The sequence below is a fragment of the Heloderma suspectum genome, chromosome 4 (assembly GCF_057233095.1).
Source record: "Heloderma suspectum isolate Gila_16-S chromosome 4, 16-S_ref, whole genome shotgun sequence".
Classification (NCBI taxonomy): Eukaryota; Metazoa; Chordata; class Lepidosauria; order Squamata; family Helodermatidae; genus Heloderma; species Heloderma suspectum.
The window spans coordinates 179,369,665-179,389,294 of NC_139461.1; the positions used below are offsets into that span (position 1 = coordinate 179,369,665).

A 19,630-nucleotide genomic window follows, 5' to 3' on the forward strand; every position below is an offset into this window, starting at 1 on the left:
ACGCAAATGGCGGCGGCCATAGCCGCTGCCATTTGCATACGCACGTTTGTTTGTTTTTTAAAGTCAGACGTGATAGGCTACGTAAAGATTTACTTAGCCTATCACGTCTTTTTTTTTTTTAACACTGGAAATGGCAGCAGCGACAGCCGGTAGGAAGACCGGCCGCCGCCAAAGCCGCCGCCAAAGCCGCCGCCAAAGCCGCCGCCGCCCGGATGATCCACCCCAGGTAAGTCTCGTCCTGGGGGGAATCCGCGGGGAGGCGGGGGGCAGGCCATTCCGCCACGGAGTTCGGGGAGCCGAATGCACTGGCATTCGGCCTCACCGAGATCCGTGGCGGAATTCTCTGCCATCCCTATTCGGGAAAAGGTGTAGTTGGTGTACCAACCAAAGTCAATAATGGCACTTTGGGCCACTGAGGCCATCTGGACCTCCAGCAACAAAGATGGATCCAGGAGCAACCCCAACCTACAGGCTTGCTCATTTGGAGAGAGTACAACCCCATCCACAACAGGCAAAACCCCCAATTCCCAGACCTGTGAACTGCCAATCCATAGGGTCTCCATCTTACCAGGATTCAGTTTCATTTTACTGGCCCTCATCCAAGCCATAACTGCATCCAGGCACTGGGATTTACTTCTGAGTAGACATGTATAGTAAGTCATATTGGACACAGCATGATTATCTCTTGAGTAAACATGAATGGATGTACAAAAATGCAGTTTCCACATTACAGCACATATGAACTAGGATCCAGACAGCACACAAGGGCATCTCATGTGTACCTATGAATTTTCCCGCTTAGGATAATGCCTTTCAAAGTTCCTTTAGTTCAAAAATCAGTTTGAAGAACTGATGCAAGAACAGAATTACTACTTGATAACCTACATGATTATTATGATACACATGATGACTGAAAGCTGACTGTGTGGACAGACTTGACTAAAAAGAATTGCATATGCAAGATCGTACAGATGTTCTCTCTATCGTGCTCTCTCTGTAATGTGCCGTTCATCCATGTTGCAGTCCTTAAATGATGAACATATGTGTGTGACTCAGGCCATACTCAGGACCCCAGATTCCAGAGGTGAATCAGTTAGTGATGTCAGAGGATTCTGCCACAGATCTCAGTGAGGCCGAATGCCAGTGCATTCGGCCCCCTGAAATCCATGGCAGAACAACCCCCCCCCCCGCCCTGCGAAATGGGCCCGGAATGGAGCACTTAACTGGTGCCGTTTGCGCTGCTTTGCAAATGGCAGCAGCGTCCCTGTATAAATACGTAAATATTTATGTAGCCTATCACAGCAAAAAAAGGGAATGCAAATGCTGGCCGCTGTAGCCGCTACCATTTGCGCCCCTTTTTTTGCCGTGATAGGCTACTTAAATATATACGTAGCTTATCACGGCGAAAGACAGGGACGCAAATGGCGGCCGCTATGCCATTTGCACCCGTTTTTTTGCCGTGATAGGCTACATAAATATTTACATAGCCTATCACGGCAAAAAAAACAGGAATACAAATGGCGGCTGCCATAGCCGCTGCCATTTGCTTCCACAGGCTCTGCACGCCTGCGAATGCACCTGGCCGGCAGCTCCGTGGAGCTGCCACAGAGCGGAGCCAGCCGGGTTAGGATTTCAGGGGGAGGCGCGGAGCACCTCCCCCCCCCACGACTCACCCCTTCAAAAAGGTAAGTGACTTTCTCACATCCCTAGACTCAATTGGCAAAAGCATGCCAGAAGAATCCAGGTTCTTGCCCATGCATATGTGCTACACTATCACATCTAAATATGATCCTGTGAGTATCGAGTATACTGGAACAATTTCATCATATCTGACACTCACAGGATCTTATTTAGATGTGATAGGGTAGTACATGATGGAATTGCTCCATTATATACACCCGTGCGCTGCGTATTAATTTTCCAGAAACACTTGGCTGGCCCTTCGACATGCATAGAATTGAGTTTGGGCTTGTATGCGTGAAAGCTGTTGCACTGGGGATGATGCTTGAATAGACCTGCATAGAACTGAGCTGTGGCTTGCACACTTGGTGGGAAATATCCAAATTGGTATGAATTACATCTGGCCCCACCCACTTAGCTTTGGCCCCAACCCATGCTGTTCTTGGCCATGCCCCACTACTCCCACTTAGCTCCACCCACTACTGAAATATGGGCCCAAGACCCTTCTCAAATTTAGGGATGTATGAAAGGTACTTACCTTTCCGCAGATTATGCTGATGCTGGGGGGGAGGCGTTCCATCCCTCCTCCCAGAATCCTGGCCAGGGGGGAAGGCTCTCCGTTCCTCCCCCCGGGAATCCTGGCCGGCTGGCTCTGCTCCGCAGCAATTCTGCGGAGCCGCTGGCCGGCTCCGTCAGCAGCCGGACATCCGGCCGCTGGCTAGCAGGGACGCAAATGGCGACGGCCATAGCCGCCGCCGTTTGCATCCCTGCAGTCAGCCGTGATAGGCTATGTAAATGTTTATATAGCCTATCACAGCTGATTAAAACAAAAACCAAAAAAGACCCGCGTACGCAAATGGCAGCGCCCATGGGTGCCACCATTTGCATTCCTTATTTTGGCACGTCTTAGTCTATGTAAACATTTACGTAGACTAAGACAGCGAAAATAAGGGGAACGCAAATAGCGTCAGCTACGCTATTTGCGCTCCCCTTATTTTCGCCGTCTTAGTCTACGTAAATATTTACGTAGACTAAGATGGCCCAAACTAAGGAATGCACACGGGTTTTGTTTTTTTTCCCAGAGCCCTCCGCGGCTGGAAATCCGGCTGCGGAAGGCTCTGGCCTGGCTGGGCCTGGCCGGCTGCTCCGCGGAGTTGCCGCGGAGCACAGCCAGCCACGGGAGATTCTGGGGGGGAGGAACGGAGCGCCTCCCCCCCCATCGAGGATTCTGGGGGGAGGGACGGAACGCCTCCCCCACCACCATAAACATAATCCGCGAATGGTAAGTGACTTTCGTACATCCCTAGTTTTATCCAAACAAATCCTTTCCAGTGAGCTCTCTCAAGCTGTGGCCTCTCTCTACTCAGGCCAGAAGCAGTAGGTGTAGGCAAAATTTGCCCATAACTACTTCCTGGTGCCTCCCACTGTGGGATGCACAACCTACTCAGGCTGAATCCAACCATTCTTTCACATTGTTACTAGGGATGGTGCAGAATTCCGCCACGGATTTCAGTGAGGCCGAATGCACTGGCATTCGCCCCCCCAAAATCCATGGCAGAATGGCCTGCCCCCCCACCCTTCTGCGGATGCCCCCTGGGATGAGACTTACCTTGGGCAGATGTTCTGGATGGCAGCACCTCCAGCAGCGGCTTCAGCGGCGGCGGCGGCGGCTGGTCTTCCGACCGGCTGCCACCGCCGCCATTTGCAGTCTGGTCTTTTTTCTTTTTTTTTTACATAGACGTGATAGGCTACGTAAAGACTTACGTAGCCTATCACATCTGGGTTAAAAAAAAACAACGCATACGCAAATGGCAGCGGCTATGGCAGCCGCCATTTGCATTCCTTATTTTTCGCCGTCTTAATCTATGTAAATATTTACATAGACTAAGACGGTGAAAAATAAGGAACACAAATGGCGGCGGCCGTAGCCGCCGCCATTCGCGTATGCGTTTGTTTTTTTTTAACCCAGATGTGATGGGCTACGTAAGTCTTTATGTAGCCTATCATGGTTGAATACAGGGACGCAAATGGCGGCGGCTATGGCCGCCGCCATTTGCATCCCTGCTACCCAGCGCCAGATGTCTGGCTGCTGGAGGAGCCGGCCGGCGGCTCTGCGGAATCCCCGCGGACTGGAGCCATCCGGGCAGGACTCCGGGAGGAGGGACGGACCGCCTCCCCCCCCATCGAGGATTCTGGGTGGAGGGACGGAGCGCCTCCCCCCCACTGTGAAGCAGATCCGCAAAATGGTAAGTAACTTTTGTACATCCCTAATTGTTACGTGCCTTCTCTTTTGTGAAAGGAAAAAAAAGGAGGCTGAAATGCTATCATTGAAGACAACCACACTGCTGTAAGCATGAAAGGGGGTTTTCTATAGGGCTGTGCACCGCTTCGGCCTGAGGCCTGAATCCCAAGTCAAAGCGGGCTGCTTCGGGTCACTTTGTACCCCTTCCGAGGTGAAGCAGAGGGAGCACAAAGCGACCCAGAGCAGGTCGGGTGTTCAGTGCGCTTCAGAACTTCACCCCCTGGTGCCTCCAGGTCCTTACCTGAGCCTCCTTCTCCACTGCTGCCGCCGTTTTCTCCTTGCTGCTGCCACTGCTGCCTTCTCCACCTCCACCAGCTCCTGAGTCCTGGACGCACAGTGACTGTTCTTTCAGGGAGTCACCATTTTTAAAATGGCAACTTCCTGGAACTTCCAGGAGGTTGCCATTTTAAAAATGGTGACTTCCTGCAAGAAGATGAGTCACCATGCATCCAGGCCTCAGGAACTAGTGGCAGCGGAGAAGGCGGCGGTGGCAGTGGCGGCAGCAGAGAAGGCAGCAAAGGCAGCGTGGCAGTAGGCAGCAATGGAGAATGCGGTGGCGGCAGCGAGGAGAATGTGGTGGCAGTGGCAGAGAAGAAAGTGGTGCAGTGATGGAGAAGGCAACGACTGTGGTGGAGGAGGAGGAAGTGGCCCAGGTAAGGAGCCGGGGGGTTGCGTGAGGGGGTGGGGGGGACCCGAAGCGGGGTTTGCCATCCAAATCCTGGTTCAGGTTCAGGGCTGAGTTGGGTCAGGGCCCCCCAAATCTGCCTGAGCCGAATCAGGCCCACCTCAGAAGCCATGAAGCAGCTTCCAAGTTGGATTGGGGGGTCCCTGCACAGCCCTAGTTTTCTAAAATAGTAAGAACTTTAGAAAAGCTCCTTTCTAGCTGAAATGCCTGAGAAAAAAAAGGCATGCAGACTGTGCAGGTGCTTGTAATCAATCTCGATTTGAATAATGAAGTTTGTTGGATAGCCATCCAAGCTCAGTACACATATGAGAATTACAAACATAGCAGATTTGACTTACAAGCTACCTAATTTCACGGTTTGCCAGCATCCCTAGTTAGAACCTGGTAAGGGAATTCTTACAGAAATCCTTACATTTTCTCTATTTTCCATCAAATAAAATCAAGGTAGTTGCCCTTCTTTCCCTACAGTTTCTTAAGAATTAATATATTAATGTCAGGCACAGGTTTTCCACTCATATGTTTAGAGCCACTTGTAAGATTGTTCCTTCCTTCTTTATAGCCTTCCTTCTTTAAGAAAAAAAAAAAATGCCTCTGGAGATTGAGAGGCAGATCTGTCATCTGAAGGGGAGAAATCTTCTCAGCTTTAGATAAAAGAGAGGTTTGCTAAAGTGTGAGCGATGTTCCTGAAGTAATGAAGAGTGAAAATAATGGCATCACAAGCCTTCTCTTGCTTTAGGATGAAAACCAAGTCAGCCACACACTCTTATCAGTTGTAATAAGATTCGTTTTTGCACAAGAGTTGCTGAAATTCCCAGAAGTTCATACTGACATGTAGCACTGTGCCAAATTTTTCAATCTGTTATTTTTGACCATTTGCCGGGGGGAGGGGTGAAAAGAAATTGCATCCAAAAAATTGTGGGAAGGGGTGAGAATTCCGGAGAAATGTCTCAGGGTGCAGGGCTTCAGTGCTTACCTTACTGTACGGAAGTGGCTGAGGGGTGTATCTACTCTTTATTTTACTGTGTCCCCCCCCCCGTTCTGTCCTTGCAGTCTCTCCGCCTGCATGAGCTTCTTGGAAAGCCGCCTAGAGGACTTAGCCAGGTCTTCCTCCCTTGGGGCTTCCCTGTGCTGCTGCCTGCAGAGGGCCTGAAAGCTGAGAGAGGCATTTTTGGTTTTGCTCTGTTGTTATTAAAAGTCCTTTTAACAACAACAAGAGGAAAAATAGTAAGAAAAAGAACAAATCTTTGCTCAGCTTTCAGGCGCTTGGCAGGCAGCCGCACTGGAAGGTCCCAGGGGAGGAAGTCCTGCTGGAGTCCTCTAGGGGGCTTTCAAAGATGCTCAAGCGGCTGAAGAGGCTGCAAGGACAGAACGTGGGGGGGAACGTTCAAAGAAAGAGCACACAGACACACCCCTTGGCCACCTACTTACACTAAAGTAAGCACCGAAGCCATGTGCCCTGAGAAATGTCTCCGAAATTCTCAGCAATCCAACCAAAGAGGCAGAAAAAATGACCACCTCTTTCGCAGGGAAACAAAGAGGCTGCCCAAGGGCAGGTGGGGTTTCGGCACAGCACAGCTGGCTGGCATCCTTCAGCAAAACCACTGCCTCCTTTTTCTTTTCATGGATGAGGCAGAGCACAACAAATCTTTTACTCATGGCTTTCTGCAGTTATAAAACTTGTGGCTCACTTCTTGCCAATGAACCATTGTCTACTTCAGTCTTGTGTCCAACCTGGTGCCCTCCAGATGTTTGGGACTACAACTCCCAGCATTCCCAACCACTGGCCTTACTGGCTGGGGCTGATGGGAGTTGAAGTCCAAAACATATGGAAGCCAGCAGTTTGGGGAAGGCTGACCTAAGGCCACAATCCTATGCATCTTTAGACAGACAAAAGGCCTACACCTCCGAACATCCCCCAGGCAGCTATGCTGGCTAGGGAATGCTGGGAGTTGTAGGACTTTTTTTCTGTCTAAACATGCATAGGATTGTGCCCTAGGAGATCAGGGTTACTCCAGCTCACCCAAGGAACTGCTAGAAATCTTAGGCAAAACACTGTTTCTTGACATCATGAATGACTCATAACAGCCATGCTTGGCCAAACCCAGGCAAACCACAGCATGATTTTTATTTACAAATTATGCCAACAAGAGTGGTATGTTATGAGATATTGAGTGGTGTATTACAGTAAACCAGTCAGAATACCAATATCTGATTTTTAAAAAAAAATCAGAAGGATAGCTAACAGTAGGCGAAAACAAAAAATTTATCCTCCACATCGGAGTCATTTATCCAAATAACCTTGCTGGGGAAAGGAAGGTGACTTTTTGATAATCAGAAATTCACATGCAGAAAAGAAAAGCTTGCATTGCGACCAGATATGGACACAGGTCAGAGCAAGCTCTGGCATGGAACCCTGAGAACCTTGACAAGCTCGAGCTTTGCAGATCCACACATCCCTCGATTCTACATGAGGAGATAATGTGTGAAAGACTTATGTTCTCCTGCTGGGAGCGCAAGGTCAAGATCCAAAGAAGGGCCATATTTGTGTAGGTCAGAACTGTACTGAAGCCAGAGCTTCATTTGGTGTTTCTGCCACAGTACTTGCTTTAGTGCTGAATAGGGATGTACGAAAATCACTTACCTTTCGGGGATTATGCTGATGGTGCAGGGGGAGGCGTTCCGTCCCTCCCCCTGGAATCCTCGCTGGGGGGGGAGGCGCTCCATTCCCCCCCCCTGGAATCCTGGCCGGCTGGCTGTGCTGCGCAGCGATTCTGCGGAACCGCCGGCCGGCTCCACCAGCAGCCGGACATCCGGCCGCTGGCTAGCAGGGACGCAAATGGCGGCGGCCATAGCCGCTGCCGTTTGTGTCCCTGCAGTCAGCCATGATAGGCTACGTAAATGTTTACGTAGCCTATCATGGCTGAGTGAAAGAACAAACAAACGTGCGTAGGCAAATGGCGGCGCCCATGGGCGCTGTCATTTGCATTCCTTATTTTGGCACGTCTTAGCCTACGTAAACATTTACGTAGGCTAAGACGGTGAAAATAAGGGGAACGCAAATAGCGTAGCGTCTATGCTATTTGCGTTCCCCTTATTTTCGCCATCTTAGTTTACGCAAATGTTTATATAGACTAAGATGTGCCAAAATAAGGAACGCACATGGCGGTGCCGATGGGCACCGCCATTTGCATACGCGTTTTTTTTTTGTTTTTTTTTAATCAGCCGTGATAGGCTATGTAAACATTTACGTAGCCTGTCACAGTGTTTTTTTAAAATCTAGCTGTGATAGGCTACGTAAATCTTTATGTAGCCTATCACGTGTTTTTTTTTAAAAAAACCTGGAAATGGCGGCAGTGGCAGCCAGGCAGAAGACCGGCCGCCGCAGCCGCCGCAGCCGCCGCAGCCACCTCTGCCGAACCGCCGCTGGAGCCGCTGCCGCCAGGAAGATCCGCCCCAGGTAAGTCCCGTCCCACGGGGGTGGCGGGGGGGTGGCGGGCCATTCTGCCACCGATTTTGGGGGGCTGAATGCTCTGGCATTCGGCCTCCCCGAGATCCATGGCAGAACTTTCGTACATCCCTAGTGCTGAAGAGACAAGGCACTGTTCAGGTTTAAAAGCAGATTGCCTCTTCAGCAGTAGGATGTACTGCAGCCAGTGCAGGCTGGTGGCTGTGATTTTGGTTCTGGCTGGTTCTGACTAAAACCCAGAATGGATGCCTCAACAAAATTAGGGGCCACTGACCTCCATTGACCGCAGCGAGAACAGCAAGTAAAGCTACAGATGTGAACACAGCTCCATCTTGGGTGTCTCTGTGTCTATTTATTCATAAAGAAAATATGTTCCTTGAACGTTCAATATAATACAGTCACTTGAGTGACTCAGGTTACACTCTTGTTTCATGAGCAATTTTGCATGAATCCCTGTTGTCCTCATCTCTTAAAGGTCAGCCTGTGTCCTTCAAATTGCAATCTCAAACACATTTACCCGAAGTAGAATCACTCAAAGACAAACCAATGAACTCCTCTGAAAGTATGACTTGGAGGTTACTTACACTTTTGCCTGTCAAAATCTCATCTCAGGAGTCTAAGCTTGAGTCAAATCCATGGCTCGTCTTTCACCATAAAAGAAAGAATGGTAAAACATACAGCCTAGCATTCATTGAGTGCAGCTTCCTTCTAGTACCTGCTGTTAGGATGCTAAGTGTCATTGTTCAAATTAGTGCCGTGCCAAAAATTTCTCCCACATTTTTTCGACCTTTCTCATTCAATTTAATAGAAGAGAAATTCCTTTCCAAAAGAAGTTCAGTGGTGAAGAAATTTCAGAGAAATTCTCATGAGCTGGGTTTGGATTTCTTGGGCTTAGCTTACTTAGGAGGTGGCTGAGGAGTGAGCACAAGTGACATTTTTCGTTGTACAATAATAATCTGTCTGTCTGGCCATCTATAATCTCCTCAGCTTCCTACACTAAAGCCCAGTTTAAGGCACCATGAGGTAATTCCATAGAGCTTTTTTCAGATGAGGACATGCAGGCAGCCTGGGAGGCTGGCTGTGATTAGGTAAGCTCAGAAACACCACAGAAATACATTATAAAACATCCTGAATGAGGCAGAACAATGGAAGCCTCTTTTGGGGGTGGGGGAACTTTCAGGAAACTGGAGGACGGATGGTGGCAGAGCTAGTGGTGGCAGGTTGCACTGGGGCTTTGCTCCAGCACTTTTTTCAAGCCAGCAGTGCCCAGCTGGGTCGCAGTCTGCTAGGGACGGAGGGGGAGCAGAGGGAGTGTGGGCAGCTGCTTCTTGGCTGCCTCTCCTCTATGACGCAGAGCTGGCCAGACAAAGGGAGTGAGCGAAAGATGGAGCCTGAGGGAGCTCTGCAGCCTCCTCTCGCCCCCCCTTCTCCTCCTCAGCTTTTGGCTTCTCCGCCCGTCCCTGCTCCATGCCTGCACACTCGGCACTGTCCTCATCTCCTGCAACACTGGCCACCTGTTCAGGGCTGCTGCTGCAGTGCTGCTAGCCACACAGCAGCAGGAGAGGGGTGTGTGTGCTGCCACCATAATTTACTTATGGGGCAGGGCAGGTGGCTGGTTTGTGCCAGTTTTTAGGATTTATTACACAATCCTATGCATGTTTACCCCTATGCCTTACTCTCAGCTGCACTGTTTTGGGATCCCAGTTGAAGGCTGTATAGCCTACAAGGTTGTACAATCTTAGACGGGGGCATGGCTGTGAGGGGGTATGCCTATGACTGTCACAAAGGGACCTTGCCCTTCTGAATTTGCCACTATACTACTGGGCAGAGCACTAACTCCACCTCATCCCTGGAGCTTGGAGCTAGGGATGGCAGAGAATTCCGCCACGGATCTCGGGGAGGCCGAATCCCAGCGCATTCGGCCCCCCAAAATCTGTGGAGGAATGGCCTGCCACCCCCCACCCCCCCTGCAGATCCCCCCAGGACGAGACTTATGTGGGGCGGATCTTCCGGGTGGCGGTGGCTCCGGCGGCGGCTCCAGCGGCGGCTCCGGCGGCGGTGGCGGCGGCCGGTCTTCCGACCGGCTGCCACCGCTGCCATTTCCCATGTTAAAAAAAAAAAAGACGTGATAGGCTAGGTAAAGATTTACGTAGCCTATCACAGCTAGGTTTAAAAAAAAAACGTGATAGGCTACATAAATCTTTACGTAGCCTATCATGTCTGACTTTTTTAAAAAAACACATATGTGTACGCAAATGGCTGCGGCTATGGCCTCCGCCATTTGCATTCTTTATTTTGGCCCGTCTTAGTCTACGTAAATATTTATGTAGACTAAGACGGCGAAAATATGGGGAATGCAAATAGCGTCCGCTACACTATTTGTGTTCCCCTTATTTTCGCCATCTTAGTCTATGTAAATATTTATGTAGACTAAGATGGGCCAAAACAAGGAATGCAAATGGCGACGGCCATAGCCGCCGCCATTTGCGTATGCGCGTGTGGTTTTTTTAAAGTCAGACATGATAGGTTACGTAAAGATTTACATAGCCTATCACGGCTGACTACAGGATGCAAACGGCGGTGGCTACAGTCGCCGCCATTTGTGTCCCTGCTAGCCAGCGGCCGGATGTCCGGCTGCTGGCGGAGCCGGCTGGCAGCTCCGCAGAATCCCTGCGGAGCACAGCCTGCCAGCGAGGATTCCAGGGGGAGGGATGGAGCACCTCCCCCCCCCCAGCGGAACCCAGCGGAGCCAGGTAAGGCCAATTTCGTATATCCCTACTTGGAGCTGGACACAACACTGCCCCACCTGCATTGCAGTGGATGCAAAGTGGGGCTCTGCCTGCTAAGACAGTTGATGCTGTTGCCGCTGCAACATGAAAACCCCAAACTCCTTGCCAAAAAAGAAGGAAGCTGTGCTAAAAGCCCTGCCAATGGGGAGCCCTACCTGGGAGAAACTTTTGAGAATGTCTCCTCCCCCTGGAGAAATTAGGTGAAATTGTCTCCCAGATTTCTCTGCCCACAAGTAAGTTGGAGAATTTCAAGACGCCATTTTTTCACACAGCTCTAGTTCAAACCTTTCCCTTGCTTCATAAAATGGGAACTAAGCATTTACCTATTGTGTAAAGCCCCACAAGCCTGCTGATGAAAGGAACAATGGTGTATGAAAGGTATGCCACAGATCAGAGATGGAGAGCCAGGCCCAATCCCCAAAGCTGTTTTCTTTTCTTTTATCTGAATCCTGGCAGTCCCACCAAATTTCAGTCAAAGTACAATACAATATGTCAGTCTTTCCACATGAATAAATAGCTATTTTACACTGTAATGCAGAGGTGGGCAACTTCTGTCTCACCAGATGTTTTGGCCTATAAAAACTTCAGCCCTAGCCAACACAGCCAATGGTGAGGGATCATGGGAGTTGTAGGCCAAAGCACTGGAGGACCACAAGTTGCCCATACCTGCTTTAAGGGCACATCCCTCTTTTGGATTTTATATGTAAGATTTATGTAATATATAAATGCACGCTATTTAAGCAAGGCTGTGCCTGAGCACATACGCTCCACAACTGGGAAATGCCTACTGCTAAAATGGTGCCAAGTTGTTTGTGCAGGAAAATGCACTTCTCCTCCCCTTCCTGAACTGTTGCTTGGGGAATAGTGTGGCCTCCAAGAATCTAGAACTTGGCCGGAGACTTTACTTACTGGTTAACATGTCCAAATTTGTTTGGAAGGAGGCTTTGGCATTCCTCTCATTTTCTCTATCTCTACTTCTAGAAAGCACTTTGGTAAACCTTGAGTTTTCTGAAGTTTCTTGCTTTTTATTCTGGGGCAGAGGAAGATATATCTGTCTCTTTTTCATCGGACCTCTGAGGCCTTATCCATAATGCACCTACATTACCTCAGCTTCCTTCTCATGCCCTTTCTGTCCTAGTGTGCCAATGGTTGCTTGCTTGCTTGCTTTCTACTGTGTCCTCTTTCCCATATCTTCACTAGCCACTTGTCCATCTCTTTGGATTCTTCTTGGCAGTATTCACTAGCCAGTTATCTTTCCCCTGGAATCATTGCCAATCAGTTGACTAGTCTCTCAGGTTCAGTCCCGTGTACCTATTCTGCTACATCACTCTGCTTTCATCCCAAGAAGTTATGGGGGCAACTACAATCATCTCTCCGTTCTCAGATTCTTCCTTTAATTATGGCAAAGCATACACCACTCCCTGGCAGAGGCAGGGATGTTGAAACCCAAAATGAGGAAGTAATTAACTCAGCTACTGATCCATTTTTTACAAGAATGCTAACATTATTTAACAAGAAGGCACTATTTTTAAAGGAAAAAATGCACCGGGTGATAAATGGATTGTGTCTAGATGGAATCTTTTAAAATTCACATTATAATCATTAATTTTTATGGGCCTGAGAGTAAGAAACTTTAAAGCTCACTGAGCAAACACTCAGCTCTCTGTGAATATAATTGCATTTCAAGATGACAGTAGACACAACTTCAGCTGAGATAATTGTGTCATGCAGATCAGACCAAGCTCTTCACAGGTCATTCTCATTTCTTAATACTTTGTTTTTAAATATGGGTGCATGCTAATTCACTAATGTCAAACAGAAAAGAAAAATACTAATTCATTTTCTGAAGAGTGGTGACTGAAATGTTCTCAACCCAAATCTAAGCTTAACTTCATTCTATTTAGGCTAATGACCCTGTTGATTCTAGTGAAGTGAGGTTTTATATATCAACCAAGAAATGGCAAACAGATGCACCAGCTCAGGCCTCCACAACTGCGACTCCCCAAACCAAATACAGCCCACCAGCCACGCCTGGTAGGTGCCAAGTGCTTAACAATCCCCCCATTTTTCCAGTACCAAAGAGGCCCCAGAAACATCATGACATTAGTTGGCCACCCTATATGTAGGGAATATGTCAATGTTGGTTCCAGACAGTTTCTCATTTTTCCAAACATGAGTTTGTTTTGTCCAAATTCCACATCAGGATACAAAAATATTTTTGGAATGGTCTGCACAAAAATTCATATGCATTTTCATGCACACTTCTAACGTATGCACTATTGGGCACACTTTGCATGTTCTGTCCACTTTTCCTTAATGAATGCATTTTTTTTTAAAGCAGATATCCCTAGTATGACTTTTTTTGTAAGCAATTTCCACTAATATACACATTTTTGTGTGCACTTTTCCATAATGAATGCCTTTTGTATGCTTATTTACCTAATGGATGCATTTGGATGCATTTTTCAGTGGAAAAGTGTTTTGCAAAATTCAGTGCAGTGTGAATTTTGGAGAACAAGTGTGGTTTGGTTCATTTATTTGTTCAGGTGACGTAAATTAGGTAAGCTTATATAAAAATTTTGACCAAACAAATTTCTCACCCATCCCTGGATGGCTGGTAGTTGAATTCAGCTTGGTGCGGGTCACTAATTGTTAGGACCGGCACTAGCCATTCATTGAATGGAATCTATATGAATGCCACAATATTCTTCTATGATTGCTTTCTGAAGCATTGTCTGTTCAGGAGTATCTTTAATCATAATTGCAGCACAGATAACAACAACAGTAATTTTTAATTTCAAAATGGAAAAACAAAAAAGTTTTGGCAGATGGTGTTTGAATGCTCTTATAACACTGATCTAAATATATGAAATGACAAATATTGATTGCCAAAAAAATATTATTATAAGAGAGAGCTGCTGAATTATAGATGTGCCTCCCTTTTCTATTATTATAACATAGCAGATTTTTAAGAAAGATGGACTGGGGGGATGTTTTGACTGAACTTGTGCTGTAGCTGGACAACCTACTAAAAGGATACAAGAAGAAAGAAACTGAACTTATACCAGCAAGTACCAAACCCTGTGAGAATTCTGGAAAACAGTAATGGAGATTAGAGCTGGAGGAAAGCCATCTGTATACCTTGTGTTATGAGGAGACTTCATCATTTCCCTAAAAACAGAAAAAAAAAGTCTACCTGTTCATAGTGAATACATAGCCATTGGGAAACTCAGTAGTAGAGTACTTGCCTTTCATGGAGAAGGTCCTGGGTTCAATCCTTGTCACCTCCAGCTAAAAGGATCAGGTGGCAAGTGACATAAAAGACCACTGTCTGAGACCCTGGAGAGCCACTACCACTTAGGATAGAAAAGATGGGCAGGGGGCCTGGTATAAGACAACTTTACATATCCCCTAATTGCAGGCATTCCTTTTCCTTTGGGAGGAAATGTGGGTGAGTCTCCCATATGTTTGTTTTTTAAGGACATAATCCAATAAGGGCCACCATTTTGAAAGTATCTAAAGGGATGGGTAAAATTTACCAGAGCCAGCCAGATTTTCAGACAAGATCCATGGCTAACTAATAAGGAAAGGGAACTACCAGAGCAGTTTCTCAGGTGTACTTGTACTTCTCAAACTCTTATCAACTTTCTATTAACTTCATCCAAAAGTCCTACCAATATATTGCCTGGGTGGAAACCCTCAAATGTGGTGCTAAGTGAAATTTGGTTAATCTCCTTCTATGTAACTCCTTGAAGTTTACATTGGGGTATCTTCCTGCAACATTGCAGCAAATATTCTTTCATAACCCATATTGTGACATGCCCTGGTGGCTGTGCTCTTAAGTACTCATTTGGTGGCTTAAGAAATATTGTCCCCAGACTGTAAAGCTATATTTGAATAAGATTACCATGAAATATATTTTGATGAAAACCTGTGGCATTCTAATTCTAAACTAAAACTTTGAGCAGACACGATTAGGATAATTTTGTGTTTTTATGAGGGATGTATGGCCCCTTCTCCAATAAATTTTACTGAACTTCTTTAACATCCCTTGAAATTCTCCAGGTTGTTTCACCTGAGGTGTCAGGAACCGACCTGCTCATCTGAGGAGGCCTGACTACACTCTTTTACTCAGGTTCCTGACTAAAGCCCCTCCTCTGGGTTTTACCAAAGAGTGAATTTGTAGCCTAAAAAACCTCTATGGGCTGCTTCTCCATGAAAGTAGAGATTAACTTTAGGACTTCTTCACATGGAGCTTTCATCCTGCTATTGGGATTGCTTGCTTGTGGAGGTCTGTGGGCCCTTTAGATGATGTCATGAACTTCCAGGGCATCTCCTGTACTAAATGACCTTTATTCTGTTTTTAAACAGATTGGGGATAATGCATCAAATTACCCTGCTGGAGTTCCCTCTATGAAAAAGGAAAAGCCACAAGAAGAGGACCTGGATCAATGAACATATGGAAGACTCAGAGAAGGGGGAGAAGGAGGGGGAAAGGGGAGGGGGGAAAGGAAGCATGTGTCAAGGGAGTCCATTGTGCTCCTGCATTTAAAATGGAAGCAGAGAGCCCCATTTTAAATGCAGGATTTTAGGCCGGTGTAGAGATGCTCTTCAAGTAACTGTATTTAAGTTCAGGATACATGTCACATCAGAATGTAACATGTGAGCCATCTATCAACAAGTGAAACATTACAGTGGCATTGGATTACTGTAAGAACAAGTTCCCTTTATGAAGAGCTCACATGAAGAGCGGTGCTGGTGTAGAGATGTTATTAGAATGACTGTTTATTAAGGAACCTCACTCAATAATGCCCCCCCACCTTAAACCAGTAACATTCACTCATGCATCTAAGGTGTGGGGAACCTCTTTCAGCCCAAGGGTTAAATTTAATTTTAGAGAAGCTCCTGGGGGCCATAATCAAGTGGTGGGTGAAGCCTAAGGCAAAAGGTGGTGGGCCAAAACACTAAAGACACCAGCATATTTTAGCATAAAGCCCTTACTGCCAGTAACAAAGCATCAGGATACAAATTTTTACATTCTGGAATGCAGGAATAGCCTGTGCAAAAGCTGAGAAACATGAAAGAAGTTGTGGTTGGGTGGAAGGGAGGGTCCAGGTGAAGAGGGCATGTCCATCTGGGCCGGATTTAGCCCACAGGGCTGAGGTTCCCCATCCCTGAAAGCACATGAGGTTATTACTGAGCCTGCTGAACTACACTACTTTAGAGCATTTAAACTCCCAAAAGTTATTGCAGTTATTACCGATAGATACTGAGTGATGAGGCATCAGCCTGTACACATAGGAATTTAGAAATTAAACCAAAAGATAAAAATAATTATAGATATTCTACTCTGGCTCTGTATTGCTGAGCCAGCTCTAAGTTGTAGGACGTTACTAGGCAGAGTCACTTGTTGATATAAAACATGGTAGACAGCATTTCCCCAGGATGGATGGTTTATTTATTTATTTACAACATTTGTATACTGCTATGTGATATACACATCTTAACAGATTCTTACCCCCACCCTACCCACAGGAAAATGCTCTCTTTCCAGTATGGTTCTTGAGTCAGAGTTTGGATCAGCCTATGGTGAAATTATTGTTGAAGTTGGTCTTTGTTTATTATGGAACGGAAGGCAAATGAGGCAGGGAAGGAATAACTATCTGTCAAAAAAGAGATGTTCCTTCACAATTACTAACACAGTGGGCACTTATCAGTCTGCTGCTGGGGTCTCCAATGTGGTGCCTATTGGCACCACTGTGCCTGGGGAAATTTTTCTTGGTGCCCACCAACTTCCAGACTCTCCTAGTTTTTTTTTATTTCTTAGGGTTTTTAAAAGATTTATTACTTAAACATTTTTAAACTGGGGGGCTGACATGCTCAGAAGAGATATGCTGCCCTCCAGCATCATCTTTGATTTCAAAAGGTGTGTGTGTGTGTGTGTGTGTGTTCTGCTCTGGCATGTAGACCCTATCTGCACCTTGAACTTAGGTTCTTGGGCAGGTTACATTTCCTTTAGTCTCACCAATTTGCCCTCTGGGAAATAAGTGTTTTGTGACTGGGCATACCCATCATGGCAGCCATTTTATGAATGGGCAAGTCCCCCATAGTGCCCATGTCTCCCTCAGAATTCCAAATGTGCCCACAAAAATGGCTAGGGACCCAGTCTGTCGTCTCATCAAGCAGAAAGGGTGTGGATAGTAGGTATAAGATATGGTCCAGGGGGCACTATTGTATTGCCACTTCATGGAATGCAACTAATCCAGCATGTTATTGTAACAAGCTTTGGGGCCAATCTCTAACCTATAGCTAGTGTATCAAAATATATCCAACAATGGGTTTCTTCATTATAGATGGAACCTCCAAATTCGCTGTGAATTTTGTTCTAGATTCAATCCGGTGGCAACCTAGGACATGAAGAACAATTCCCCACAATGGGAAGGGCTAAAGTAGAGCACCTGCTTTGCATGCAGAAGGCCCCAGGTTCAATCCCTGGTTTCTCCAGGTGAGGCTGGGAAAGACTCCTGTCTGAAATCCTGGAGAGCCACTCCCAGTCAGTGTGGACAGTACTGAGGGAGATGAGCCAATGGTATGACAACTCCCACCCCCCACCCCCCCGCCAATCTGCTGGTCCTCTGAAAATTATTTTGGCTTTCCTTAACATTTATCAGATATTTCACCTCAGAAGGAATTCCAGCTTTGCTTTGAGTTTCACTTTAGATGGCAATATTAGCCCTACCTTCTACCATATTTTTGGATGGATAGTTTTATAGCCCAGCCAGCCCTCCTTCAAGAAGGAGTTGTACATTGAGATATGTCATTTTATCCTCACAAAAGCATCCTCACAAAGCCACCCGCAGAGCTTCAAGGCTCAGCCGAGAACTTGACAATGCAGAGGAAACATGGCTACCGAAGAAAACAGCTCCACCCACCACATCTCCTCCTCCTCTTTTCCTCCCCCTCAGTAATGTGTAGCAATGCTAGATTTGTGATGTGACATCATTACACTTTGTTTTCCCCCAGTCCCATTATACTGCATTGATGTTCAATGGTGTTATATTAGGGATGTCAGAAAAACCCACAACAGCTTCAAATGAGTTGGGAGTTTTATGTGAACCCAACCCACAGATTTCACAGTGGACCAGCTTTTCCCGAGTCACATGGATGTGGACTTGCAGACAATTTTTTTTTTTTTTTAACTTTCTGGAATTTTATACAAATTTAGTCACAGGAAAAAAACAACAACAACCACAGACCAAAAATACACATTTTCCCCATAAGCTAAAGCCTGAAAAGGTACATTTGGGTGATTTGCACATTGTGGGGGGTTCTGCACATTTTTGGAAGTGAGCATTTGCACACAAACACAAGTTGGGGAAATTGAGAAAAATCTGATTCCATCAATGAGCAGAACAAAAGGTGCCTGACAATGCCCAAATGCAGATGGAACGGATTTAACAAAATCTGTACATCACTAGTCATATCATACCACATGTTTAGTATTATTAGAGTCTATTAACTGGTTTCCTGGCACTTGCTGGTTTCCTGGCTCTTGTGCAGTTTTTTGGTCCTCAAGTTGAAAGAAGGTTCAACACCCCTGCATTAAGACAGTAATGGGGAAGCGGAGAGGAAATGCCTGGGCTGTTGTTTTCAATGCCTGCCATGGATTTGAACCTAGATATCCTCAATTGAAGTATCTATCCCCTATATTGTATAGCCCTTCAGATGACTTAAGAAGATAAAAACAACAAATTTGGAATGGAAAGCTTGCCAGGCCATAGTAATGGACTTATAGCAATGTTCCTTTGTTTGACTTCTGAGATCCTTGCAATGTAGGCCGTTAGCGAAGGTTTCCATCTTTGTTGTACTTCTAATGAAAGAGCCATTAATTGACCTTGGATGATTACACCATGAAATAGATTTATTTAGTGATCATAAAACAAAAGTTTAAGTGCTCAACTGGCTGGCACTGCATACTTCTGACAATGTGGCAGATTTGTCAGCCCTAAGTGTGGGGAAGGCGCTCTCTTAGGAAATTAGTAGCTCAGCAGTTTGACAACAAGGTGTTACTGTAGAAATGCAGAGTCTTATAATTGCTACTACCAAGTCAGTGCCTGTACCAATGACACCGGACTGGATGTTACACACTCTCAGTATAATCCAAGAGAAATCACTGTAGTTTATGAATCTTAATTTAGCTAACAGCCATTCCAACAGGCTGTACAGAAGAAGATGAGAGGGGAAGCGATGCCATTCCACCAGCACAGCTGTCAAACTATTTGATTTTTCCACCCTCTTCCATTACCATCCCTTTTCCTTGTGTGCTGGGTCTTTTTAGATTGTACATCTGTGAGTAGGAACTGTCTTGTTTTTGCTGATTGCATGTAAGCTGCTCAGGGTGCCTTTTTGGCTGAGGAATGGGATAAAAATAATTTAGAGGAAAAGTGTGACACTATTTATTATTAAGGGCGCAATCCTTTTTTTTAATCTTCTTTTTTTATTTTTACAGTGCTGACAATAGTATATAAAATATACAACAAATAATAATACCAAATATTATCAGCAATTTAAACAATAGAGAATATAATCAAATTTATCAACAAAACCAGCAAATATCACAAAGTTCCCAATAACACAAAAGGCTGTACATTCTCTTGATTTTTGTTACACCAATACATTACAAATAAGGACTACTTTTCTGTAAATCT

At 46.1% G+C, this 19,630-nt stretch overlaps 1 protein-coding gene across 1 annotated transcript in view; it reads right to left on the minus strand.

The window, feature by feature from the left end:
- Positions 1-19,630, minus strand: part of BRINP3 (BMP/retinoic acid inducible neural specific 3) — a 440,239-nt gene that overhangs the window by 407,694 nt on the left and 12,915 nt on the right. The gene's annotated exons all lie outside the window — the stretch shown is intronic.